General features: G+C 41.6%; 2 long non-coding RNA genes across 4 annotated transcripts; one reads left to right on the plus strand and one right to left on the minus strand.

The window, feature by feature from the left end:
• Positions 1-545: 545 nt before the first annotated feature.
• LOC119033848 lies at positions 546-27,383 on the plus strand. Of its 3 annotated transcripts, XR_005079388.1 has the most exons (7): positions 546-757; positions 1,662-1,843; positions 6,372-6,603; positions 8,107-8,245; positions 19,573-19,736; positions 24,928-25,043; positions 25,297-27,383. It is a non-coding gene; the product is annotated as an uncharacterized LOC119033848 (long non-coding RNA). The 3 variants fall into 3 exon arrangements; XR_005079387.1 differs by lacking the exons at positions 19,573-19,736; positions 24,928-25,043; positions 25,297-27,383 and having other exon boundaries at positions 566-757; positions 8,107-10,200; XR_005079389.1 differs by lacking the exons at positions 1,662-1,843; positions 19,573-19,736; positions 24,928-25,043; positions 25,297-27,383 and having other exon boundaries at positions 638-757; positions 8,107-10,200.
• LOC119033849 lies at positions 10,349-24,604 on the minus strand. The gene is made up of 3 exons (XR_005079390.1): positions 21,345-24,604; positions 14,436-14,975; positions 10,349-12,565 (listed from the first exon to the last, which is right to left on the minus strand). It is a non-coding gene; the product is annotated as an uncharacterized LOC119033849 (long non-coding RNA).
• Positions 27,384-27,761: the final 378 nt, after the last annotated feature.

The raw sequence follows: 27,761 nt of genomic DNA on the forward strand, positions 1-27,761 counted from the left end.
ACCGGCCCTTGAAAACAATCCAAACTAGACGATATCTCTTTTGCAGAATGTTAACTCACCACAATGCCATTAGAGCTGTGTAAACTGTGTGGTCTGTGCTGGAACATTCTCTGTCTGGCTGACTAATGTTGATCATAAAGTTTTCATTTTGTTACGTATATTATAACAGCAAGTCATGCTGGGTTTGGGAGTTTGGATGACTGAGAGTTAATAGCTTTGTGAAGGAGGAGGCAGAAAAAAGACAAAAAAAAACCCCAAAACATTAGCTGTGTCCTTAATAGGCAGAGGAGGGAGTAGGAAAGGAGAGATGGAGGATGAGGAAGACAGAGGAGCAAGCAGAGGAAAAAGTCTCGTTACAAGTGGCGCTAAGCAAGCCAAGCATGAAACAATTAAATAATCTGATCTTGAACTTAGAGTTTTATGTTACCACAGAGCAACATCTTGGGAAATACCCAAAAGAGGCACAGTGAAATTCATCTACGTGTTTACAAAGTGACTACCCGCAGGCAGTGCTGGAAATGGTGTGTGTGTACACATTCCCCGAGCAAAAGTTGAGGGGGTTGAGGGCTTTCTTTCTCAAATTTCAAAACTTTATACATTTTTTTTATAGGAGGAAATCAGTTAAAGCTGTTATAAAGTGTTTCTTAAGGTTATTCATGAAAGGGACAAAACGTATTGTCCTTGAACGCACCACAAATCCCGCTGCCATCCATACAGCCAAGGAGAAGACGCCTACCAATAAGCTACAAATTTAATGGTGAGTATTTGGTCTCTAATTTCCTTAAACAATGGTTGCGTTTTTGACCCACTAGTCTAGTTAAAGTAATGGTAATGTTGGTTATTTTGACGATTTTATGTTTTTACCCTTGAAAATTGTAGTAACTGAGGTCCACTGAATGTCACCACGCAAGCTAACTTTGCAGGACTATCAGGCTAACAGGGTAATTGCTGTCATGCTAGCCAGCTGGGAGCTTCTTTTTATTTTCACTGTACTGGGCTGTGTATTTTGATCAAGGTGTACATAATTTCATTAAATAATACATTTTATTTAAGGTAAGCAAAATGCTTTCTTTGCAAATTATCTTGATAATATTTAGCTTGGGCCAGCCGCTGCTTAGCTTGGTTTGATTAGCTTAGTTTAGAATAGAGACTGGAAGCAGAAAGTAATGATTAGCCCTGTTCTGTCCAATGGTAAAAATTTGTATTTCCATAGCTCATAGTTAAACTGACATTATCTTTAATGTCCTTACAAAGTTGTATTTTGTGAGTTTGTAGCAAGACTAGAGAAAAGGCACTGCCTTTAGCTAATGAATAGGCTGAGATCCAACATGTAATCCTGGTAGTAAAACAAAATGTTGTCTTTTTCAGTGAGTTTTAGAGGCGCTTGTGCTTAAAGGGGAGTTTTTTTTGTTTTGTTTTTTTTTTTTCTTAAACTTTGAACAAAGCAAGCAAACTGATTCCAGTCTTTATGCTATGCTATGCTATGCTAAGCTAAGCTAATCGTGTCCTGGCTCGAGCTTCATGGTCATGGCACAGAAATGAGAGCAGTATCCATCTCCTCATTTAACCCAGTGCCAGAAAGTGAAAAAGGTGTTTTTTTCCCAAAAAATGTTGAACTGTTTATTCAAAACTATATTTCCTGATAAAACATCAATTCACAGGTGGTCTGTATCCATGCCATCATCTTGGATGGTGAGATTGTTTCTGCTCGCAACACTCGCATGCCTCAGAGAGTTTTCCTCCTGCTAATCAAACAGCTTAAAGGGGGAGCAAGTGGAAATGGACCTAAAAATAACAGGACAAATATGTGTGGAGTTCTGTGTGCACACAGATAACAACTCAGGTAATGTGTTCCATGAGGATCAGTAAATACTACACCGTTAGCTCTAGGCAGGATATCCCACAGGGGGGAACGCAAGGAGGGGGTAATGAAATGTGTGTATGTGTGTGTGTGTGTCTGCTGCTGATAAAGAAGTTGTGCACAGTGACCAGAAGCCCCTCCTTCTTCACTCTCAGTAATGGAAAAATTATGTTGGAATTCCAGACTGCAAGCAAGTATGTGCACTTTGACCCCAATCGCTCTATTTCTTAAATTCGCTCATCTAAAAATAGGCAAACCTGGAAATAATCAGGCTTTCTCATGTCTCCGAGGGAGCAGGGATTCAGCCATGTGATGATGTATTGAGACGCGCTCGACATCAAGTTTTATCTCCAGCCTCGCTCAGGAATCAGTCATGTAGACCTGATGTATGAATCCCAGGAGAGCCGGCTTTGTTAGCATGGGAATTTAGCATGAGAAAACTGTTTCATTAGTGGGAGGGAGGTCTGTGTGCACTTTTGTGCTACAGAACGAAAAGGGCGTGTGTGTGTGTGTGTGTGTGTGTGTGTGGATGAAGGTTTATCTGAGTCATTCCAAGGACATTCACTACATATTTCCATATGATTTGAATATAATGTTTGCCGCAGATCACTTGAACAAAAACTCCTGTGTGTTTCTTTTAGTGGACCATGATTTGTATTACCTCAGGATTGTCTAGCTGAACAGTTTAATGTATTTATTCACTGACAAAAATTACGCCAGTCATTCATATGGCACATATGTGGACACTGAAATCTCCTGTGCACAAAGCTGGACTTTCCATTGAAGTAGCAGAATTGTGTCCACCAAGTGAAGGGGCAATTTTGTTAGATATGGCAAGAATCTTAGCTTAAAACACTGAATATCATCAGCATGTGAAGAAACGACAGTGCTGATGTTAAGTCAGAGATGTCTATGTGTTGTGTTGCAGGGATCTCTGCTTGAGTCAGCAGCCCGTCGGTAGTTGCTAAAGACTGCTTCAGCGAGGAGTATAGTCAGCACAAGTTGTTGGTTATTCTGATATGCTGACCTACCTTCGAGTTATGGCCATATTTTACAAATGACATCTTTAAACTTCTAAAATGAAAGATATTTTCGGGATTTGAAAATGTGCAAAATAATTTGTTAGAATTTTTCAACTAATTTGAATTCCAATCAAACCTTTTTGTGGAATAACACGTCGCACACAATTTAGGATTCCAAGTAGAGTATATTTATAAGTCCTCAAACTTTCAATCTGAAACATCATTTTCACAACAGGAACAGCTGTAGAAGCACGGCGACTTTCACTGCTGTATTTTTGTAGGTATTAAAATGTTAAGATGCAGTTTCCCTCTATTTTGGGCTACTTGGTGACAGTGGTACAACACTGACATAGAATCACCTTTTAAGTTGATATGGTGAGCAGTTGTTTATTCACACATCCAGCAGTTATGGAGCAACATTTCTTTAGGGTCATGCTTCTGTCCACGTGGTAAATTTTCACTCATTTTTAAACACAGTTTTTGGTCTCTGCAAACTCCTGAGAGAAACTTCTGCCTCTTTAGCTAATGTTCCAATATTTCCACCAGCTAGTTTGTAAAATTTGTCTGTCAGGGTTTAAAACCAGCTGCCTGCTAAACAACACTTTGAGAGTGTTGTGAGTGAGGAAAACGTTTTTGGGCAGCTCAACAATGAGCTGAAGCTCTCTATAGAGCTCTGTAGCGCTGAAAGGATCCGGTGATTCTGCTGCTAATTCTTTGTGCATTCATTACTCCCGGCGAGCCTTTTACATTTTTGTGTTGCTTTCAAATAGCCAGTGATCAGCTTGTTGACAAATCATCTTAACTCAAGGTCTACAGCACCAGGTTGACAGGCTCTATCTGTGAATGCAGTTCACTCAGTTGGAGATAGCTTAGTTGTCATGTGACCATGTATTGGACATCAATCTGCCTAACATTACTATGTAAATGATGTTTACATTGCATTCTATTTTAAGTTACACCCATCCGTGAAGCTTATCCAAACACACATTGGACGAGTGGCACGGTACATCCTGAACACCTCAACAGGTTTACTCATTTTTTCACATTTTTAAGAAAACAAGAAGTTGTATAGATGATTATTCCAGATGTACTGCCTCTGTTAGTGTTTTCGTTGTCTGGTTGAACCATACAACCACTTAATACCAAATGCACTATGGACTATTAATGGGAATGCTGGTTTCAGCACTGCATACTGTTGGTCCAAAATTACTCTCAACTATCACACTTAAAGAAAACACCATTATATGAGGACCTTTTTCTCAAGATGAATGTTATTTTTTTCATTTGCAAAAATATTCAATATGATTCATAAATAATAATCCCAAAATGTATCTTGTTGTTGGTATTACTGATTTAAGTTCAGTTCACAAAGTTAGCTTCTTCTGCCTGGACTGTACCCTTAAATCTCTGGCATATTTCTCCACCTCTCTCTCTTGGCCAAGTGTCTCCCACTGCGAGGAAGCCTATTTTGGAGCTCCCACTGGGTGCTTTATTATATCGCCCCATACTAATTTATCCTCCCTTACCAATTAATTTGGAGCAAGTTATTCTACTGGGACAAAGGTCAGTTATTTTCTGAAAGAGGCTGCTGATGGCCTAAATCAGTTTTAGTTCAAGGGGGAATGATGGGTAAGACTGTCCCTGCTTCAACTCATCGCTCAGACTATTTTCAGACGAATCAGGTAACTTTGAAATTCAATGGAAACCTATTACTTCAAACTGAAGAAAGTATTTGAAGAATACCAGCCAAGTTTAAAGATGTACAAAAAGATTTTGAGCTTCTGAGGGCAGTAGAAACAGGTCCATCATGCTTTTGAGACCTGCTAGTGACAATGATTAGAATGAAGTAACCATAGAGTTATTGAAATATTGATTATCGCGTCTTTAGAGTTTCACTAGTCAATACTTCTGCATTAACATGAATATATTGTCACATTAACATGGAAAATTATGAAGTACAATGTGAAGTGGTTCATTTAACTCTATGTAACTCATTGTTTTAATTTGACCTGCAGCTTTATCATGGCAGCTGGCAAAGTTATCCACCAGCTTGTGTGAAGCATTTGACTAAAGAGAAAGATGTTTCCTTTAGGAGTGAGTTGAGACATTTACATTAGCCCTGATGCAAATTCAAAAAAGATACCATGTGTGTTTATGTTTGATGTGTTTATGTAGCCTATTTTCCAAAACTGTATGTATATTCTGTGTTTGTGTGGAATGAAGGAGTTTTACAAACCTTTATTTTGTTATGCAACCCTGTGTTGTATAATAATGAACCTTGAACTGAATACTGATGTTGCGCCATGTTTGCCGGATGTATAATAGCTAATTGTTTGCTAACAGATTGTCAATATTGTGTTTACAGCTATTCCACGAGTAGTCAAATGCATCCACAAATTTTACAAATTGCTCCCTTAAATGCTTTAGATAACATGTATGTCCTCTGTGGATAGAGGATTTGCTAGTTTCTCTGATGCTTTCCTCAATCCTGTCTTGCATGATCCTTTTTGGTTCATTTATTAAGTTGTTGAACCCATAACTAAAGCCTATTTTATACCATTTGAAAATCTCCTCTCATTTTGATGCAACACACGGACATAACATGTTAGACCCAAATCTGTCTGTCCTTATTACTGACATCTAGAGGTGCCTTTCGGAGCATACACAAAGCTCAATCTCATGTCTTACTTTAACGTAATAGCAAACCTTTCGTGGGTGACGGTATCTTGGTTACAAAGCAGCTTTTTCTGTTTTGTTGTTTTTAAGAAAGGTATTTAAACAGCGTGCGTCACAGGCCTCAAGCCATTAACACAGCTACATACAACAGCAGCCCATCCACAACACTCAGGGCCAAGATCACCTCTCCCACTCATTCCTCCATTCATTCAAACCATAACTGGCAATAAGTCAAGCCAACGACCCCGTGATTCAGACTCCTTGTAACGAGAGGACTGTACTAAATATAAACTGGGGGGATTAGGCCCTTTTTTTTGCCGCTTGTCAAACACAAAGCTCCTGAAGGTGCTGAAAACAGGCCTGTGTGTATCTAGGAAACGGCCGCTGCCAAAATGGGAAACAAACCGTGCTCTGTGCTGCTCTCCAGAGCCTTATGTAAATGTCCCGGCTGAGTGGGGCCTAATTGCCATCAACTGGTGGCCCCGGCCAGACTGAAAATGATGAAATTGTTCCACCTTGTGACCAACATGTGTTTGCTTTCAAGATCATAACTGAGGATCCTTGTCTGACCTGTTTGTATAGGTTTTGGCAATCCAGTAACGTTGGAAAGTAAACTGTTTACCAGAAATGAACATTTTTGTTGAGTAGAAACACACAAACTGGTTAAACAACACAAGTGAATGAGACTGCTTTGCCTTATAATACAGAGAAGGAGGTTAAACATAAATACAGAATCCCAGATACAAGATGACAAAGGAGAGCAAGGCATATAACTGTGAAAATACTAAAGATGCATTCTTGCTTTCTTCCAGGCGATGGCAGCAGAGATCAGTGCTGTCAGCGCGTATCAAATTCCAAAATCTGCATCTTGCCTAGTGAAAGAGGATTTGGGAAAGTAAATGAGTCCATCATTACAACATGCTGCAGTGACCTGTAACAGAGGCATCTGACACCTGTGAGACCTGTTTCAGATTGACTTCATATACTATTACAGAGGATGTTTGCTCCCTGCACTGTTGTCATCATATTTACAGATAACCAATGGTAAGTTTTGCTCTCTACAGAGCTTGTTGTGTCTGCATGTTGTATTATGAACTTCAACTTCAACTTTTGCCTTGCATTTGGTATTTGATATGTTGATATTTATTCATTCCCAATGACACCATACTTTTCAAACACGTAGAGACCTGTAACACACCAAACAAACAGAGCAAACTGGGCATGTAAAAGTAGTATGTTACAACTTGTACATTGTACATGTTTTAGAAAGGGAAGTTCAGCACTGTCAGAGTTGTATTGTTGCATTATTGAACCAACAGGAGGAAATAGATCAGAAACAGAAACAACAGAAAGAACATAAATGTTCAAAACACACATATATACAGATATTTAGTTACCTGCCAAATCAGTAACATGAAATTCATAATCGCCGAGACCATAGGCACATTGTTTCACGTTGTCCATCTGTCCCAAAGTCTCTTGGATGGGATATCTCAGGAATTCCGCCGACTTCAGCTTGAGCTGATTAGAATCTGGTGGTTAGAGGTCAAAGGTCACTGTGACCTCACTAAACCATTTACCTATTCATTACAAATTTGCACACTAAACAAAATTCTTAGAAGATTAATGATGAGGTGATGACATTATATATCTAATCCCATCAACCCCATAACTCAGCAAGAGAAGGGAAGATTGTCACCATATTTAACATTTAGTGGGATTCTGAATCCTCATCACTGTTCTTGGCCCACCTTATAACTGCGCTGACTGTAGAGATCTTCTGTGCTGCTGGGTTGAACATGAGTGTGAAGCATCCACATTTTTACAATGTGTAGCATCTTTGCAGCGGCATCCATACTTTAATGATCATTACTGTCATGGCTACAACACGTATAAGGATTTTTGCTTTTGTTTTTTGTATCTCTCTGTGAACTTACACACAAGTAATCACACAGCAGTAGACCACCTCAGGACTAAATTGGTTTTGCTGATATTGATCTTCAGACGATTATCATCAGCATGTGATGAAGCTCTCTATCGGCGCTCTGTGCTCAATAAAAATAGTCTCTAAATTCACTGGAATCCTACACATTAATAAGGTGACTTCCATTACACTTAATACTTTTATTACGTTTGCTCAAAGTTCACTAAATATATGAGACTGGGCATACATAGATATGAACAGATTTGAGTGCTGTGTTTGTGTTGCTGTCCCAGTTTCTCTTGAGGCGTGTTCCTAGTAAGTCTCCTGGGGTTTGGGGCTGTACCACTGTCAGATTGAATGGGGGATCTCTCACTGACATTTGTTGCCCTTTAAGGCCACAATTTGTAAGTCTGCATTTTTGCAGACTTCACCCGAGGGCATTACCCACCGTTCACAGCGTTTTTAACTTAAACATAGGGTTAGCATGGTGCTCTTAAAGGTCCGGTGTGTAGGATTGCAGGGGATTCAGAATGAATTTTCAAAATAATGTTTTCATAAGTGTGTAATTACTTGAAACAAAGAAACTGTATTGTTTTTTTTGTTTGTTTTTTTTTAATCCTTAGAATGAGCCCTAATGTCCACAGAGGGAGCTGGAGTCAACCATGTTGCACCACCATGTTTCTACAGAAGCCCAGAGTGGACAAACTGAACATCAGCTCATAGAGGGCTTTTATTTCTGCATTTTACTGACTGAAGCAGAGGGTGAGAGCTGCTGTCATCTGCAGCCAGCTGCTAATGGCACTACATCCTGCACACTGGACCATACAATCTCTGATTAATTTCATTATACTATATGCAATGTTTTTTTTTATTCATAAAGAGAAATGTTCTAAATGACCACAATCACACATGAACATTTTCTACACAAATCACGTTTAAGTTATGCTTTTGAAACATCATGGAACTTCTTTCCCTGAAACCTTCAACTAAATCTGTTTATTTTGTGTATATGAATGCTCTTGTTTTCTTATTTGTATTAATATTTGTTTGGTAAAATTAATGGGCCCAAATCCACAGGGGTCCCATTCCAGTTTATACCAGTTCGGCCCCTCGCAGCCGCTCTCACTCAAACACCTACCTGGTGACATCAGCTAAGTCTGTGAGGCTTCAGGGCTTCAGGCCTTATCCACTGAGACTGGGCCCCCAAATCTAAGTTATTACTACATTTACACTCTGTCAGTTACCCCTCAAACACCACTGGGTGGCAGTGTTGTACTTATTTTGCTTTTATTCGGGTAGACAATGAAGGACTTTTGGTTGTAATTGTGCAGACTCTCTTCTAATCAAATGTTGCAGTGCCAGTTTGTTTGGATCATAAGTCATTCTAGCATCATCTGACTTTGAATCAACATGGATGCACCATCATATGACTGGTTACTGAAAATCATTTCAGTTTAACACTAATGATTCCCAGCACCCCCTCAGTGTCTTCAGGGAATTTTCATTCAAGTGAACTTTAACAGCTTCTGGAGGACCACGCTCTGCAGTTGAGGGTGGTGTCCAGGAGTTACTGTGGCGATGTGTGGCTAATGCCCACACAGACCAAAAGCCCATTATCCAGTCCAGATGAGGGGGCACGATAACACCCTGAGTGACAGGTCTGTGGCAGCTGTGTGGTGAGGGAGGTCCCCCCCCCCCCAACCCTCATCCCTGAGTGTCCGTTCACAGAGGGAGGCGTTTGTTACTGTGTGACAGCTGTCATGGCCCCCTCACACCCCCACCCCTTCCTCCAGCACCAGATTTCCACATCATTACCTCTCACCATAACCTGCTGTCCCCTGAAACCTGTCAATAAGAGGAGGAATCTCTGCATATAAAGAAGGACTTTGGTGCTGTGATTGAAGCCAGTCAATGAATGAGTCATCAGTGATTCTGAGAAATAAATTGAATCTTCCAAATTAAGGCACAGCGAAAAACACAATCGGCGTGATCCATAATGGAAGCCCCCCCCCCAAAAAAACACAAAAAAAGTAACACCTGCAAAAGTTCAAACCTTTTTTCAACAGAAAATCTGACAAACCAGACACTCTGCAAACAGAGTCTGATTGATGGTTGACATTTTGGAACTGGAGTGCAAAAAAACCCCGTTGGATAAGCACTTAGCAGCAAATATGAGGCAAGAACATGGAGGTGTGTAATAAAAAAACAACAACATTGAAATAAGTTTTTTTCACCCATTTTTTTCTTCAACAGGAGTACACCTTCCTGCAGCGTTTTCAAAAATGAGCCTCAGGAAAAAACATAACTGGAGAAAACTAAAAATGGACGCCTTCTTTGCCTGAGTAGATTCTGTTGCAGATCAATACATATGACTGACAATGGTGAATGGTAAAAACGTTAGCACATTCTGGTTTAGCAGGTACCGGGTTTGCTATCTTCATCATCTTAAGCCCTTAAGATCACACTTGATGTATTTCCCTGCAGGACGGGTCATTCCATCATTACTGCTTACTGTTCTGCCATTGTGTCCTGTTTTTTCACCAAACTCACTTTTCCTCCTGTAATCTCAATTCTGTATGGAGCGACATCCTCGTATTTTAATGTGGATCTCCTGAGTGTTTTTCTATGAGAAGGAGCTGCTTGTCCTACTTTTTTCTTTTTATCAGCTCAGTGTGAAATCTGACTTTTGTGTGAAAATAGAGCAAGTAAAAAAATCATTCTGCTGAAGTGACAGAAGGAAACATGCTCACATCAACATATAGGCCTATTTTAAGATAACAGAGAATACAGTGAAGATGCCATAAAATGTCACCAAATGTGCGGTTAATGTGTGTAATGTAATGTCACTACAGGCAGGGGTTTTTATCTTCTTTACAGCCCTGTTTTTTTGTCAATAGTTGTTTACAATTTGGTATTCTGAACTATAGTATTTTCTGTTTGCTGTATAGACAGTCACTGGATAACTTCTCCACCAAAGAGAATGTAAAAACCTGATTATCAAGGGCTCGGGTGCCTTTATTTATCAATTCTATTAAGATTTAGGGACTTTATTTTGCACTGAATATCAGCGTTAATGATATCATCTGAAGGTGTAAGTCACACTGAATTATGTCAAGACATTTTATGTCTGTGTGTCAAGATTTCAGTTACGACTCCAAGAAGAAGTCTGCAGTATCATGTTGCATTTTCAAACCTCATGCAGAGGTTTTTAGGCTCTCTTTGTGGACTTGTCCTTTAGAATGTCGGTAATTTCCTAGTGCCATCTGGAACAATCGTGTTGTAGATGAGATGCTTTGAATTCCAAGGATCAGTCAAGAAAAGTCTATTGCCAGTACAAGATTTTGTGCCAATCTAGATGTCGAGATGTTGACATTTCATTGGATGTCACAGTGGCAACTTAGCCCAGGGCTAGAAGCGTTCTCAGACACTCCCGAGCCTCGGGCTTAGACAGCTTTCACACTAGCACAATCCTGGCACACTCCAAAGTGGAAACAAACTCAGACTTAAGCTTCGGAGCAGGGTTATCCCTGAGATCGTGGGGTTGAAAATCTTCTATACACGGGGCTAAAAGGTGCCAGTGTGAAACTGGGCTGAAGTAAAGAGCAGGGTAGTCAGGCGTCATTCTAGACTGCAAACATCAGCTGCATGTTGCAACAAACATTGAAACCAGGGCAGTGGCAATCATATGGCCTGGTAAATCCATCAAGTGGTAGTGCAAATACAAGTAAAAATACAAGTTAAACCAAATTATCTCATTTTTTCCCCCCTTGTTTTATGCTCTAATTCTACATTTTTTTTCTTGTAAAATACTGGATTTTTCTTCTACCTCTGCAGGCTCCACTGTTAGGACATAAACTATGGTTAGAGCTCACAAGTAGCTGATCATTTTAAGGGGTCACAAAAGTCCAGGAAAGTTTGAATCTACTGCAAAAGTGTTAAGTTAAGGTGTCTTGCCATGTCCATTTTAGGCAGTTGTACATTTAGATATTAAATCACAAAAGGGCACGGCCGTCCTCATCTAAAGATGGTAAATGGATGAAATTTGCAGAAGGGGAAGATCACTGAGCTGGCGCTGAGGGAGCACAGACATAGGCGTGGGGGTTAGGCAGATCATTTCAAAGAGAGCAGATGTGTTTTTTTATGACAGGATGAGTCACAGACAAAGCTGATGGACGCGTCAGTTCTTCTGCATACATACAGCATGGCCATATTTCACAACGACTGCTCAGGGTTGGACCATATTGGCTTTACTAAAAAAAAAACACATCTCTTCCTGTCTTGTCATGCACCCTGAATATGATGACTGTGTCACAGCTGGATTTTGTAAAACTGGAACCAGTTTACTTAATAGGGCGCGGCACCAGTGTCCGGATTAATTTCATGAAAAATTTCTGCAAGTGTCAGTGCTGCAATGGAATAATCTTTCTTTTGAAAGAAGTCAGCAGCGAGACGGTTTCATAAGAGAATAAATGTCTCCACCCAAGATCGTAAATGCCGTCGCGGGATTCTTTTCCGTCAGTGTACAATACATTTCTGATTGCCGAGACACGGACTACGCCTGCACTGTCCACTTACCGCTCTATAACGCAGAACAAACTGATAGAGCACAGAACAGCCTGTGAGTCATATTATGAGTCCCTGTGTCAGCACAGCACAGAAGGTCATTTAATCAGAATTCAAATCTGAAAAAATGTCTCTTCTTGTCTATTTCAAGTGCGAGTTCAGATATGAGTGCGGCCCGAGAACCTTTGCTTCTTTAACCCACTGCTTTGTTCAGAGATCACTCAGGAAAAGGGCAGCTCCACAAATGAACTGTACTGCTTTTTCCTCACACCTGTGCAGGTTCATCGTTGACTTTATTAAAGAGGATCTGAAGGTTTTCAGAGTTTGTGGGAGATCGTTTTTTTCTTATCCGATCCTGAATAGAGCAGCGGAATCCAGACGGTCTGACGGATGAGTCACAGGTTGTGCTGCTAATTCAGGGAGGTTAATCCAATGACTGTAATGGCAGTCCTTCCTGTGTGTACCACCGTCCTGTTGATTCATGGCCCGCTTTCCCGCAAAGTCCCTGGCGCTGTCACCCTATACCACACGCAAACCCACTCACACACACGCACGCACACACACACACACACACACACACACACACACACACACACACACACACACACACTCAGAGTGTGGTAGTGGTGTTAAAAAACGTACAGGGTTTCTCAGTCACTGGTTACGATACCCCCCAAAAATGTGCCTGCTACATACTTCTGTGCTATCTAGTTGCATCCACACTTGCATAAGCAGTGGAGGAAACAAAAGTCAATGATGTGTCTTAGCTCACAGCCACATATTAAGCTCTTTAGCCTGCTAGCATTTGTCAAGGTTTAGCTGGTCGTTTGACCTTGCTTGCGAGCTGAAAAGCTCATCCCTTGTGGACAGAAAAGGAGTTAAGTCAAAACATTTATTTCACTGAAACGTTAGATGAGCTCATGTTTACTTGAATACATTTTGTCAATAATGATTCCAAGGAAAGATTTTTACAATGTTTGCTCAGACCCAACATAATTAGACGATTTAATTTGACAGCTTTATTAAAGTTAATATAAAACCAGATGAATAAAAAGGAGTCAGATACAGTAATGGTCTCTGTCAACCATTCACCTCCTCCAGGAAAGCCGGCAGCGACAGCCACAGATTAACTAACGTGCCAGTGAGTCAGTCCACTATTGTTCTACAAGAGGTGGATCACTTTGGTACTGTAGTCACAGTTTGTGTAGTTTGGTTCAGTTTTTTCCTCTACGAAGCAGTCGCTCCAGTCGCATGCTGAGTCTGGTGCCAGTTCAAGCTGACATGTATGTTCTGCTCAGTTCAGTGTTAGCCTATACAAAGATTATATGTAAGGTTAACAACTCCAAAAGGCTGCAGTGTGATAAAATAATCTGATTCTGATTTCTGCAGCCTCTGTGATCTTGCAATTGTTTTTTAAGGAGGAAATAAATATAGAATATCATGGCTAAGCTCTTAGCAGGGCCCCAGGAAGAGCACCAGCTAATTTTACACAATGGCCAATCTACGTGATTACATCGCCATGTGGCACACTAGGGCCCATATAGACTTTTTCCCATGAGATAACATTGTGAAGGAAGTGGCTATGAAATTGTGGAGAATTTTTTGCTTCAAAACCCGGGAAAAATGACTCATTTTGATAAACAGCAGCTTTCGTAGGAATGAATGATGATCTGAACACAACGCTATGTCCAGTTTTCATCATGGGGCTGTCACCAGTGAGGAACTCTGCTACTACAAAACTTGTTAAAAAGCTTGCAACAGCAAATAAGAACTCACCAATGAGATTAACTGAATTATGATGCATTCTGCTTTTTTTCTCCTGCTGTAATTATCTACACTGACCTCAGAAAATCACCTCGTTACATTACATTGTCCACTGAGTCCTTATTTCCCCAACTCTTATAAACTCAGAACCTTGGAGACAATGGTGAATAAGTGTAATCACTAACCATCAAAGATTACTTGTTCCCTATTCCCAAACCTGAAACATAATGGCAACACTATGATGGAGGTGGTGGATTTGTCACTGGGTTCTCTTAGATCTATCTTGAAAAAAAGTCGCCACCAGTTAACGACAAGATAAACGTGTAATGGAATAGAATATGAACAAATCGTGGTGCTAGAAGGAGGTGTCTTTTTTTTTTTTTTTTTTAAACCTTGCCTTTCCCCTTGCTTTTGTCCTGTATAATTCCACTCTGCATGACTCACCGAGCCAGCATGAAGGTAGCCTGGCACTGATTCTGTCCAAAAGGTTAGAGCATTGTGATTCAGACCCTGAAACACCATTACAAGCAAACAAGCTTGTAAAGTCTGATGCATATGGTGTGTGTGCGCGTGTGTGTGTGTGGGTGTGTGTGTGGGTGGGGCGACTGAATGTGTACTCACTTACACATTCTTCGTGGACGTGCATTGTGTGAGCAGCAGCCTGAGCACCAGGGGGCATTACGTTGAGATATTCTATTTCATCTGAGCTGTGGAGGGAAACGTGGACCATAATTATTTCAGATCAGATATCACATTAAACACAGATTGTGCTAGATTTAATTAGGGGGTAATTAATTGCTGCTTTGATTAAGGGGAGGGGGGGGGGGATCATAGATACAGTCATTCTGGCTGATTCATTCAACTGAATGTGGGACAGCTGAAAAGCCATTACTGGATGGCTTCAGCAGAGATTCAGCGCAGTGCTCTTTTCTGTCAGAGAGAGCCATTGATTTCTTCCCCGCTGATACCTCTCACACTGTGATGCGTGTGTGTGTGTGTCTCTCTCTTTCTGTGTGCACGTGTGTGTGAGTCACTCATCTCTGAGCTGGAGCCGCGAGCTGTCGATGAGATGGGTGGAAAACCTGTCAGAGAGTGAGGTGGCAGTTAGACACCACTATGGCCCGAGGGGAGTTGCCTCTTGCTGGGTTTCGACGTCCTTCTTCAACTGGAATGAAGGGACACTGAGTTAAAGGAGGACCTGTTTATATACGGTTAACATAACGTTTGTTCCACTAGAATCCATGGCTGTGTTTTGCCATGGAGTCTTTGTTCCTGTGGTCTGAGAGCCACAAACATGGCATTTTTCTGGTTGTATTTTACAGTGCACATTCAAATTTAAGCACTCTACCATTTTATCTAAGTTAATAACAATGAATTCCTTTGTTAGCATTCAACTACTACAGATTCTTAGCTATCATACTCACAACAGTGCTGTGGCTGTTTCACTTGAAATGTTTTATGGCCATCTTCATGCCACTTGTAATTCCAGTGTTGTAATGAAAACGGAACATATTTTAATATTTTGACAGGTAGCCTTTACAAACATTTTCTGGCGGATCCAGTTTTGGAATAAAAATGGATGTATTTAAACATACTGTTCGGGTATTTCAGTCAAGAAATATCATTGACGGCCTTGTAAGCAAATATAACTCAACCTTAAAGCTTTCACATGTGTTGAATACCCACGACCCCGATACCAAACAGTGGGGAGCAAACCCAAACCAGTCAGTAATATTGGTCAACAACGGACTATCACAGGCATACTGGCGATATATTGGTTATCAGCCTGAATATGGTCAATTATATGCCAATGTTGAAACTTTTTTTTCCAGAATATAATTCAGAAAAGATGCTTAAGGTAATTTGTAATGATTAAATTCCCAATGGGGAACACGTAAAAGTTCACCACTTAGTGTAATAAGTACACAAAATAATCTCCCAAAATGTGAACAGAGGAGATATTTTCATACCAATTTTCCTTACTAAAGAGACAAATACAACTGCACACGAAGACAGGACAAGATTAATTGTTTGGTAACTCATTGTAAAATACGCTTAATGGGAGGCTACAGTTGACTGAGCTCAGTTGCCCTTTGTGATCCCACCTCCCCATAATCTGAGTTTGTAGGTGTACTCCAGTCAGCTTCTTGGGCGACTTCACTCCACAGCTAATCAAACCACTTGCTCGCAGCAGCTAGTCACACCAGCCAAATCAAAGATTCAGCAAAGAGAAGAAAGTCCAGTATAGTGAGCAGCTGTTAGCGGTTAAGCTGCCACCCCATAGTTTTCGAAAGACCTTCAAATTCTCGTAATTTCTTACAAATGACTCCTTTAAACAGTAAGGGTGTGTTCACACTGTGTCCCTACCAGCAGTCCAAATGATCTCAGAGCAAGCATTTTGTTTTTTGCACACACTATAAGTGAAAATGTACAGAATGAATACTCAGAACTCAAACCCTTGTGAAACATTTACCTGCTCACTGTGAACACAAAGTGCTCCAGGCTCACTTTGCCCTTTTCCATTGTATTTACTCATAGATGACAGATTCTCAGAAATAAAAAAAACAGCAAGGCATGTTGATAAGGCGTAGTTTATTCTGAGAAAGAAACCACTGTTTCACACTGAGGCAAAGAACACAATAAATGCCAACTGTCCACAACGCACAGTAATGCTAAAGTTTACCTCCGGTCTGAGCTTCAGGGGAACTAAAGTTTAACAGAAAGAGAACTGACGCCCGATGCAAGCTAAAGGGAACCAGAGAGAGAAGTGACTCTTCTTTCAAATGAACCAGTCTTGTACCTATACTCTTAATACAAAGCCAGGTTGTAATGTGTGCAGAATAAGGCTCAGCAGTGTCTGGAATAAGCGGGAGTTCCTGTTCCTGCTCCACACGTTGCTCCAAAACCTCAACGCACCAGTCAGCGTCAGCGGCGCCTTCGCAGACGTGCACATTTTTATTTTCCTTTCAATCAGCCGGACCAAATTCTTTGGAGTCAGGGTTGTTAACAGCAAGTGGCCTGGAAGAGAATTTCAAGAATGATTCGCAGATATTTTTCTTTGCTTGTAATATCATATCTGACCTTCATCCAAAGTGACTGCGAACATTTCCGAGAAGGCACCAGAGGGAACCGAAACCTCAAAGACGAACTCGATCTGACGCCCCGAGGCACAAAGCAGCTATTATGGACGAAGATTACACTTGTTATCTCACAAGCACACTTCGCCTTTTTTTGTTGCCTAAATTCATGTTGACGTTTCACTCGAGTTAGAGCGTCCTTGATGGGGCGGTGATAGCGGCCCCCCCCGCCCCCCCCTTTAAAAAAAAAATGCCTGTGCATTACACATGGAGAGACAGAGATAATGACTGTGCAGCTATGGGTATGAATGCACACATTGGCATTTCCTCCCTCCGGGAACACAGCCCGCAATCAAGGCCTGAAACACTGACTCATCAAGGCACGTAATGCAGGGAGAGAGGATGGGTCACAGAGACAGAGAGGAGAGAACCAGGGAGCCAGAACTTTTCATTTGTTCGGTACATTTATTGTTTATTCACTCTCAGATGTTACCTACGTGGAAGCGCTTCGGAGGGGGTTGAAAGGGTTTAACACGCTCCCCACGGTGCAGATGTCAGCCTGCTTTTCCAGCTGTGGGACGCGAATGTGAAGTACGAGCTGTGGAATGACATTAGCGGCTTCGTTTTACCCACTGTGGGGAGGGCGTTGGCGTGCAGAAGTCTTAGTGAGCTGTGGTTATTATTCTCCACCAGCTGATGCTGATCTGCCATACAAGGCCAAAGAATGTCAAAAATGAGGGAGAGCGGGGAGTGTGTGAAGCGAGCTCTCTCGCCTCCCCGTCCACTTTACGTGAGCTCGCATGGAGGCAAACGCCAGGCACCCACATGTGCACACTCACACAGAAATATTGAAGAATCAACAGTTCCCAGGCCTCAGGAGGTGGAAGCTATGCAAACTCAGCTGCTCTGACTTACAGTAAGCGAGTAAGCTCCTTGGCTTAACCACAACCTAAGCGCAGATCTGTTTTCTTTTCTTCCGCGGAGCTGAGCTAAGACCGTTTGCACAGACCCCCAAGCACCGGAGGCAAATTCTGCTCGGCTTGTACCGTGTCTTCTTGTGTGATTTTTATCTACAAGAACTATTTGTGTCTGTACCCAGGCTGCAGTCAAACCACAGGCCTTCAGGGAAAGCTATTCATATCGGCCTCAAATGTAACAGCTCCACTGGAGACACAAAGTCCACTCAACGGAACGGGTGGATCATTTGCGGTTGCATTCATACCCTCCTGCTTACTCTGACGTGCCCATTCGCGACAATGACCAATTGGACACCGCCCGCCGACCTTTGAGAGAACAGTCAGACTTGAGGAAGTTATTATGTTAGCGGTAACCCTGCTCTGCTGGAGGCCTTCACAAATTGATGTGTCATGGTTTGTAACGGTGAGATGGTGAGAAGAGAGCGGCTGGTACAGCCATGTTCCCTCGAATTAAAAGGGTAGATACACTTTTTTTCCCAGTGTATTTCAACACAACATGCGCTGACTGTATATGTCTTTTGAAACATGTAGTCCCTCCCGAATTTGACAGCAACGCAAGAGGCCAAATTCACAGTCCATGTTTTGTGCTAATATGAAGCTTCAGCTATCTGGGCTTGCTAGATTAGTGAGTATCATCCAAAGTTTGATCCTTTCACACCGGAAAAAAAGATCTGGCTTCTGTCTTCACTGGGATCGGGTATAATCAGCTTTCTAACCCAGGTCTTTGCAGGATGCCTGACCGGTACTCTGCATATGCAACTCTCTACATCCATGAGAAGTAGCAAGATACCTCTTTTTTTAAAAGTCTGATAAGGTGTATGTTCTGCTGTTGTCTACTATTTGTTTTTCCAGCGCATTATCGGCGTTCAGCGTGACACAGGAAAATGAACCAGAAAGACAAACTCATCTACTGCCAATGAGAAAAGGAGTCGATTGCCTGTCTTTGATGGTGGCAACTTTGATGTAAATGGTATTTGTGTGTCTCTGCTTCCATTAGCGAAGGTGGAGCCACTCCATGTCAGACTGCTGAAGACTCACGCTGGCATGAGGCTAGATGCCTGAACTTGTCATAGTAGAAATACTTCAGTATAAAATATACTCCGCTACAATCTAAAGTAAAAAGCACCTTATATGCAGAATGTCCTCTGGGTTCATCTATTATGGGTTCTGTGTGCTAGTTTGGAGAAGAGGAACAATAACAATCAATATTTTTTTTTCCTTATAACACACTTAAAAAATGTGAAACTATCCTTTAACTGTTAGAAAGTTAGAAAGATCAAGTTGTCGTGATATCACAAAGCGTCCATCACCACACACTAAAACTACTTTATCTGTGCCACAGTCTGGTCTGGCTGACAAGATGTCTTATCGGGTTTTGCACAATAGTTTTTTTTCCCACTGCTTCAGGCACGCTTTGGCTTTGGTCACTCACAGCTGGATTAGGCAACCGGCTCTGTTGATGAACCTCAGATTATACACCACACCCATATCAGTATTGGAAATGAAACTCTGGGAAGTCTTGTCTGTTCACACTGTGTGTGCTTTCATACATGCCAATAATTCAGCTCTAATCGGATTGAAGGAACAACAAGGTTATATTTAAAAGATGTAAAGTCAAAATCAGCATGATTAACTCTTGTTTTAAGAGACCCTTATTTTCGTTGGATGTTGGACATATAATTTTTTGTGTGTTGATTCTGTGCCATAGGTCCTGGAGCAAACCTGAGGGAAGGAGGCGTATTCATACATCAGCACGAGACCAAGCAAGCGTCAGGTTTCAAATCAACAAGTTCTGGAAGGTTTCCCGTTGGCTTCAGCTCAACTATCCAGACATAAATCTGATAACTGAACACATCATCTATAATCAAACAGGTTAATCAGGTTGTTCACATAACACCAGTCACTGCTTGCACTTGCACAATGTAATGTTACAAAGTGCACATTATTTACGGCTTACTGCTTCCGCTCTCAACTCTACAGTAACATCACCTTTGACTCCAGCCTCAGTAATCAGTTCTTTTTCATCCTAATTTCTAAAAATCAGATCAGAACCTTCACAAGATCATATATGTGAGTCGCTTTAGTTTTTGTTCAGCTCTTCCAAGTGCAGCTTGTACAAAATTGACAGGTGTGCCAAGCTGAGGGGACTAGCTAATGTCGCTAACGGTTATCCGATTGTGAAAATGAGGCAATTATCCAAAATACTATGAGCAAATACAGACGGTGAATACTATTAATAGTGTGTCGGCTGCACAGTTATCTGTTAAAAGTGGAATCTAAGGATGAAAAAGCACTGAGAGATGATCATAACGATGGAGGCGATGATCGTTAGTCACTCCACATTTGACCTAGCATTGTGATATTAGCATGTCACTCAGCTAAGCTAACATTAGGTCACTGTGGCTCTTGTTTACACATGGTGTTTGGAAGAGCTGCCAAAGATTAAAGGGACTGCAAAAGACAGCAGTCGAATCTTTATTTTAGCAGCCAGCCAAGCTAGCTGACCGGCTGCTGAGGTGATTATCAAAACGGTAAGAACTGCAGAAAACACTGAACGAAAACGTCTTCAAGGATGTAAAAGGGCTGTTACCGTGGTTGGAGGATGGGCAACGCAACCGTGAAACGGATATATACGTCAAACTACCTTGCGCGAGTAGAGAAGTGTCGCGCGTGTGATTGTATGCGACGCTGGCTATGAACAAGAAGACTATACAGACGCTCTGATCTTGGGTGTTAACATAATGTGGTGATCCCGACTGAGGCCATTTTCATTTTGGCACCTGTAGCCGCTGAGCCTCGCCCCATTATCAGAAGGCGCTAATCCACTGGATCCTGTTAACCTCACACACACACACACACGAACATTGGACCCCTTTAGCCATAACCCCCCTTCTGAGTTAATTAGATTGCAGTCTGTTCAGCGGAGAGGGAGAGTTTTTGGGAGCCATCCGGGGCTCCAGTAAGCGCCTGTTGTGGTGCTGCAATGTTAATAGTCCTGGATTAGTGAGACAATGGAGGTGGTGCTGGGATCAAGCTGTGAGGAGGCAGGGTCCACAGATGGAATCAGCAATAGCTGCAGGGCCGCGCTGTGCACACACACACACACACACACACACACACACACACACACACAGGAGACAAGGGAGTCAACGCAAATGTGCAGAGATGTGTGTATGTACACTTACACAACACAAAAGCACATTACATGCACACACACCGCTGTTTCTCACATTCACGCCAGCGCTAAAGATCACATGATCACATTGCAGATCACATTCCAGCCACAAATGTGAGCATAAATAACACACTTTTACTCATTTGTGTCAGCCTTCATCTCCATAGGCACATTATCATATTTCACAATCACAGACGGAAACATTTCTGATGGAATACCCGAACCAGATTCCACACATAATCTGATTGTACAGATCACGGAGGGGAACAGTGCCTGTGTGTGCGTGTGTGTGTGTGTTGACTCACTGTGTGAGTCGATGATCTTGGAATGTCCTTCTCCATTGTGCCTGACGCTTTTGATGTTGGCGACATGCTGTGATTCAAAATAATAGACAGATACAGAGGGAGGGGACGCATGGAGGATAACCCTGAAAAGCCAAACAGAAAGCGAGACCAGAGGAGAAGCGATGCAGTAAATACCGCCACATGGAAGAAATGCGTGTGGATGGAGGGAACAGCAGCAAGATGAGAGACAACAGATGGTGTGATAGGTTACATATTAAGATATTAACACATCCTGATCTGAGCGTGTGCCAAGAACCGTCCCCCCTCCCCCTAATGTACATAACTCCATCCCACACATTTCAGGTTAATATGTGTCAAACAGTAACAATGCTCACACAGCTCTCTGGGGAATAATCTGACGGGCACACACACACTTCAGGAGAGGTTTTGGGGGGGAAATTAAATGTCACCCTATTTAGATGTGAATAAATAATCTAGTGTAGACCCGGGTTATTTACAAATGAGCCTTCGGGGGTTTTATCTGCTCACATAACTGGCCCGCGGTGGGATCAGCTCGGTGCAAAAAACACCACAAAAGGAAGAGTTTGGATAACTTAAAAAAGGAACGTTGCTTTCTGTGCGCTTGGCAGGTTACGTGATATTTATTGGCAAATACTGCCATGATGGAAGAACATTAAAGGCCAGAGTCCACATACAAAGCATTTTTAGAGACGTTTTTGTCCAACACTCCCCCGTCTCGCAGAACAGATATTCTTCCCTTTTATCAAATGTGTCAATGCACAAGTAGCCCAAGACCCCCTGCAGTTTTTAACTCCAAGTCTATTTGTCTTTCTCGGGCGAAATTAGCAAAGCATAACCTCCACTGATGGCTGTTAAATCAACCAAATCATTAGCTGTTTATGTTTTAACCGACTGGCTCTTGGGCCGTGACAAATGTGGGAGATATATTTGTAATTTTCTTTTAACAGGAACACTTCACAGTATGAATAAATCAGGGATTACTTGATTAATAACACGAGAATAAAAAATGAGAAATCCCTGTTTAACAGTCATTCAAGGACCATATAGAGATAACAGTGAGATATAAGAGCACAGATGCTATATGAATGAATATTTAAGTCATTATTAGTTCATAAATATCTTTAAATTGACACACTGACCAATTTCTTTCTAGTACAGACTCATTAATTTCTAATTAATCATTAGCTACTGTTTTTTGTGCACCTTCCAGTAAAGAAAATCATAATACTGAGTAGGTACTAAGTAGCCCCTCATTACTTCATGATTATGATATGATACAGAAAATGGTGACTAATGATAAAGCAGCTCTTTGTCATTGAGTCTACTTGTTAACTACTCAGTATCATGTTTCACTTCACTTGAAGGTCAGGATGAAGTAATTAATAATGAATTGTCACTAGTTCGTGCCGCTTACTCAGCATCTGATTCATAGTTAATCAGGATTAACTCAGTAAGAAACTGGTCATTATACTGATTTACAGATATTTATTGATAAGTCATTACTTAATGAGTCATGAATGTGGTATCTCCCAGTATGCTATCTAGGAAGTCATCATCATCTGCTCATTAGTCCTTTATTTACAGTTATTCAGGAATTAATCATTAACTATCAAGTAGTTTCTGATTGATTCCTCACTCCTTCTATAGTAACTGCTGTAATAATATTAATATTAATGAATGAATTATTGCTCTCACGTCTCCCTGTTTAAGCAATACTATTGACGCTGTGTCACGAAGAAAGCGTTAGCAACATGGCTACCGCTAGAAGTCTGTCTACTGTCCACAGTTGAAAAACAAGAATCTCAATTTGACCTAGAAATCACAATCTATCAATCTGTCCTTTTGGTATGAGGAAACACATTGCAGCGGGGGAACAGATTGTGACACGACACCTGCGCTCTCCATTGAGTCAATGTCCGTCCATTCTCTCTTGTTCAACCTCCCTAGTTGCCTTTTTTTGTCTCCTCCATCAGCAGGGTTTTTATTCTTTTGCAATGCAGAGAATCCATAGTCATTCCAGTCATCCCACAGTTACCAGTGGATAGTGACCAAAGAAATCAATGCCTCTTGGTCATGCAATGGCAGTTTACTTTGTGCCCTAATTAATCCAACCCCACTACATTATGGAAGCACGGCTTATAGGCAACCGTTCTACATGCAGGTGATGTTATTTTTCAGCCATTATTCTGGATCAGTATTCACTTCAGGATAGTAAGTGAAAGCACAAAATTTGATGTTCATCAGGTATAATGTTTACCAACAGCTGTGTGATAGCATGACGACTTCTGCTTACTAGCCACAAAGAACAACTGAGACAGACGGCTGGTAACAGAAGAAAAGTGGTACATCAATGTCTGTCCGAAAATGTTAAGGCAGTCCATATAATTGCTGTTGACTGGCTAACCAACCCCAAAATGCAGCAGAAACACTGATGTTCTTGTTATAGAAGGAAATGTACAGTTTGTTTTGATGTGATCTGTGTAATGATCAGTGTTGTAAACAAAAATGTTCTTCAGCAGTTTCATAACTCCTTATCACTGTTGTCTCTGTGTGACTGCTCTGGCCCTTGTTGATATGGGAGCTTAGCAAACACAAAGGTGTGGTAAGTGCAATGTCTCCATGAATTTCCTGTTCCAAGAACACACTCATATGACGCTCAAGTGTGTGTTCTTATGCAAATGATGGCGAAACCACAAGTGTGTGTTGAGCCGACTGGGTGAGAGGACTAATGGCAAGAAATGGTCATCCTGGCAAAACACTAGCGATGTTACGCAACTGCAATACAGGGAGTGTGGTGCTATTTGCAGGAGCTTAAGTAAGGTTTTAGTTTATGGCCCACTGTTTTCAGAATGGTTGAATGCAACAAAGTACATTGAGAGTACACTGGAACAAATTTGATGTAATTGTACTTTAGAGTATTCCTATCACTTATGTTCACTGTTTTAGTTACTGGTTACTTTAACAGTCCACTGAAGCCTGATTGCTTTCTTCAGATTCATGCATTATTCCCTCAGAATTTGACAAAAGGGTGTAATAATGCCCTATCTGGCAACGTTAAAGTAAGAGAGGAAATATTCCTTGATCTGTCCCTTTCTCCGCATCTGCCCCAACAGTTAATGGGGTCTATTCAGGGCCGAGACCCATCCTCCATGCAAGTTTCATGGAAACCTGTTTAGTAGTTTTTGTGTCATCCTGCAGACAAACCAACCAGCAAACCAACATGGGTAAAATCACAACCTGCTTGGCAAAGGTAATTAATTGATTAGTCAATTGACAGAACATTGAATAGCAAACAATTTCACATTCATTTCAATTTGTCATTGGTTTTTCATCTTCCAAGATAAGAGGCAATCACCACGACGTCACAGTAACAAAACTCAGACAAACTTTATTGTGGGTGCTGTTGAGATCGCACGTTTTTAGATTTTTAGTTTTTAGATTAGAATTAGGTGCAAACACTGAAAATATGGTAAGTACGCATTAAACCAAACACGCACTGCAATATGTGGGCTGTGATCTGTTACTGTTGCATGTGTTTATGTGCGTCCCTTCTTCGAAGCAGAAATGATGTAAAGTGCTGCAGGCTCGATGAAACAAATCACACACTGAAACGCTGACCAAAGGAAGACTATAATGCCGAATCAAAACAAGAGGATTCCAGTGGAAGCTTTAACGTCTGTGAGTAATTTGCATCAAGAGTCATTCGAAGCCTGTTTCTGCTTGTTTCCATTCAAAGTCAAACATCACTCTCGCCTGATCTCTCTGGCATTTTCACATTTAAGATGCATCTCGCTACCTGTAAATCCAGCGTGACCTTTTAACTACGCCACTTTTTCATTTCCTTGGCAAACTACACGAGCGCGCTTGATTGTTATGCAATCATTACTCAGCCCCGTCTACATTATCCTGTCATTTTGTTTTTTCCACGCAGACACACAGACTCGCTTCCTTCCCATGGTGACACTGGCACACTGGTGGTTTAAAACCCTGGAGGATCTTTCGCCTGACTGTGGCTCCGGTAGAGGACACCATTACAGTTGGAGGACAATGGAGGAGGTGGTAAACAGGAGGTTGAGAAGGAGAAGAAAGAGAGGGACAGATGGGAGGAGGACACATGAGACCGAGACAAAGGCTTCAACAGATCGACTACTGTTGGACCCGTTCCCTGAAAATGACAATAAATCATCGTGATTCATAAAAGTCCACATGTGTAAAATCAACCATGCAAGGATGCTGAGGAATCGCTCATGATTTCCTCCATGTTATATATCTCTGCATGAGAGCCCATCCCCCTTTCGTGCCTGCAGTGAGAGCAGGCAGGCTGGTAAAGTTGGGGGCAGGGCGACTCTCTTTCTTTGATTCTCTGGAGCCTGCTGACAGCTGCTCGCTGAGGCCCGGGGCTGCTGCCTACTGCTGGGCCAGAACCACAGCCACATCCTGGAAGAATCAGCGAGGATCTCATGCACTCATTCACGGCCGAGAAAACGACCACAGACCGGACTAACCTGAAATAAAAAGACAGCCTTGACAAAGAAGTCCCAATGTTTACTCAATCTGTCCACTTGTGTTAATATTTGAGGAATCCCTGTGTGGCAGCGCGGTGTGGCAGAGACACATGACTCACAAGCGCACACCGTTTAACAGTTTAAAGTCCATCACGACCGGCGGCTGCTTCCTGTTGGGGTCCAAACTGTGATTACCGGGGTCACGTGGCTTGACCCTCTGGCTGTCATGTAAATTGTCAAGTTGAGCCGCACCCAGATCCTTCAGAAATGTTTTCTAGTCTCTTCCTGGAACCGCGCAAGGGCGAGTTTGGGAAGGCTGCATATTTGGCAATTGTAGGAGAAAATAAATTGGAAAATTGCATCATGTTGAGGAACACGCACAGCTGAAATGTCCTCAATCAGAACTGGAATCACTTTTATGGCTAACAAGGACACACACACACGGACATTTTACAGTGCAAGTTCAATTCTATTTTTCACCTTCAAGCCATAATATTTTAATAAATCAGAAAAAATGACCTACGTATAAAACATTTATTATCCCTATTACATTATAAAAGCATCGAGCTAGAGGGGGTAGGCTGGCCACCAGTGAATGTAAATGAGAGACTCAAGTAATCAAACCCCCGAATGATTAACTCGGATCAATAAAACGACCCAATTTAAAAAGCTTGGCCAGCGAACTTGGGCTGTCAATACAGATGACAGCAGTGAGAAATGACTCTGAGGCATCAAGGACAAAGGAGGAGGCAGCTCTCCGGTGCTACAGCTCTGGAGACGCGCCAAGGCCTGTTTTTGAAGCCACCATGCCATTTGCCTAGCAACTCCAGGGACAGGTGGAACACGTCAAGTAAACACAGACATGCCGGGCTGCGTGGCTTTCATTTTCCTCTTGACAGTGAAGCTTAGAGGAGCACATTTTCACACAGTAAGAGGATAAGTGTTCACTGCGGTGAATACAGCGGCAACTGCATCCTCTGTTTCTGTTTCTAACAAGTCCGAGTGAAGATACTGTATACTTTACTATATTGTGCAAAACAATTGTTTCTGCAGGCCCCCCTGTCAATGGAAACCTATTTCTGCCGAGAACAACAAAAAAATTGTCAGCGTATGTTTCTGCAAAGCACAGATGTGATGAAATTGTACATTTGTATATGTTGCAACTTTTTTACGCTTCTTCAGGTTCATTTTTATCTTTTGACAACGGTTTGTTTATGCTCTGGTTAGGTTTAAGCACAGAAATCACTCTAAATATAGTCTTTGGCTTAAAATACCTGTTTTGGTCACAAATAAACACAAGTGTCACCAAAAATACAGCAAAAAATTGTCCCGAGGACTCATTTAAACTCCTGAATGGTGTCACAATTACAAATGTTGAAACGCAGTGCTGAACTGCGGTCACTGGCTTGGCAGCCTTTTCGCCTGTAACCTCCCCTCCAGCTCCTGATGTGAATAAATAAGTAATGTGAACATGACATCAAACGTATAGAAATGTAAGTACAAATTTGAATGATTTGACTCATTGAGTCAAAATTACAAAACAACTTTTGACTAAACTTTTGACTAATTTCATAATTTTGACAAAGTAAATAGATAATCAGTTTTCAATCAGTATTAGAATGATTAGAATTATAGTAGTAAGGACTGACTAACTACTAAATTAAAAAAACAACCTTTTCCCGGCAGAACTAGGCTTCGGTACCTGTCAACATCCAGTTATACAGTAACTTGCTGACCTCCGATTCAACCAGTCTGCTTCACCACACCCTGACGAGTAAGCCCAAGTTTTAGCTCAGTTCCGGGAGACAACTCCACGAACATCCGCATCATGTTACTCCTAACACGGGACCACCCAATGTGCCTAATCTGGGGTAGCAGACATGTCGTCTGA

The sequence above is a fragment of the Acanthopagrus latus genome, chromosome 15 (assembly GCF_904848185.1).
Source record: "Acanthopagrus latus isolate v.2019 chromosome 15, fAcaLat1.1, whole genome shotgun sequence".
In the NCBI taxonomy this organism is placed as follows: domain Eukaryota; kingdom Metazoa; phylum Chordata; class Actinopteri; order Spariformes; family Sparidae; genus Acanthopagrus; species Acanthopagrus latus.